The 1,697-nt window shown below is 35.0% G+C and overlaps 1 protein-coding gene across 1 annotated transcript in view; it reads right to left on the reverse strand.

The window, feature by feature from the left end:
- The window catches only part of LOC110322431 (solute carrier organic anion transporter family member 6A1-like), a 69,776-nt gene that overhangs the window by 18,480 nt on the left and 49,599 nt on the right, over positions 1 to 1,697 (reverse strand). The window lies entirely within an intron of this gene.

The raw sequence follows: 1,697 nt of genomic DNA on the forward strand, positions 1-1,697 counted from the left end.
CTCTCACACACACACACACACACACACACACACACACACACACTCACACACACATGCAAATGCAACTTCCTCTGTCTGTATAATACTGCTTGTAAGTATAGTTTGCATCTGAACTATTTGGTAATCGATAAGCAATTGGTGTGCTCTTCATGGAGAAATCCCATTGTGTTGTTGTTGTTTTTGTTGTTGCTGTTGTTATCAGCATTTCTTTAAAAAGGCTTCACTAGGCCCTAAGTTCTATGCCCCAGTATAGGGGAATTCCAGGGCCAGGAATAGGAGTGGGTAGGTTGGGGAGCAGGGGGAGGAATAGGGGATTTTTGGAGGGGAAACTAGGAAAGGGGATACCATTTGAAATGTAAATAAAGAAAATATTTAATAAAAAATATAAAAAATAAAATAAAATAAAATTTAAAAAAGAAGGTTTTACTATGTAAACTTGAACTCAAATATGTCTGTCTGCCTCTGATTCCAGAGAACTGGAACTAAGGCATATGCCATCACACACAGCTTAAAATGCCTACTTTTAATAAATATTCTCATGCTAAACCTGCCTGCCATACATTATTTATGAATGCAAAATTATTTGGAAAATCTGAGGTATTTTATCTGTTGGTGAATTGCTGTTTATTTAGTTGTGTGTAGGTATATAATTATAAACAAGAAAGAGTTCTACAAGTTTTAGGAATAGTAAATGCAAGTTAGTTTTATATTTCTTATACATCAGTATTAATTAAAGGCAATTAAAGAGTATACAATTATTCATTTTTAATGGATTTTATCTGAAATTTGAAATATGGACAATAGTAAGACCATGAAAGTTTATGTTAATACTTTGTTTTGTGTACAATCATGAACAGAATTGATTTTTACTAGACAAAGTAGAAAGGATGTTTTAGATATCTAATTTTTTTAAGAGCATAAAGAACAGTAATTGTAATCTCAGCACCGGGGAGGCAGAAACACACACAACAAACACAACACACACACACACACACACACACCAATATGAACTATAAACCATATAATCTCTAGTGAAATATGGCAGTCATTAAGTCTCCCAACCAAAAAATAAAATAAAATAAAATAAATAAAGGTTTTTTAGTACCTCTATCCATAAATTTGTTCTAATTAAAAAGTAAAAACTAAAGAAAACGTAATTAGCAGATATGAAACATGCACCTAGGGGCTGGGGAGATAATTTAGTCAGTTAGAGAATAGGGGCCTGGTTTTGATCACAGACACTCACATTAAAAGCCTGGCATGGTGGTGTGCTTGTAAGCCCAGGGCTGCATGTATGACTCCCTGGGACTTTTGAGGCCAGGTGCTCTAGCCTACTTGGGAGAGCTTGAAGCCTGTGAAAGACTGCCTCAAAACTCAACATGGACTGATCCTGATGAGTGACATTAGACATTGTCCTCTCACTGGTACTCCACTTACTTAATTTCTAACTAAATACATTTTCCATTTTGAAGAACCAAATACTAATATGCATGCACACTGTGTTCACACACATACACACACACTCACACATCAAAACATGCACACACAAAATTTTAAAAAGGAGAAACCTACAAATTTATACAAGTGATAGAATAGGCAATCGCTCTGTACAACAGAAACAGGACTAAAAAATACAAGAAAGAAAGAAAGAAAGAAAGAGAGAGAGAGAGAGAGAGAGAGAGAGAGAGAGAGAGAGA

Source organism: Mus pahari, chromosome 5 (assembly GCF_900095145.1).
Source record: "Mus pahari chromosome 5, PAHARI_EIJ_v1.1, whole genome shotgun sequence".
In the NCBI taxonomy this organism is placed as follows: Eukaryota; Metazoa; Chordata; class Mammalia; order Rodentia; family Muridae; genus Mus; species Mus pahari.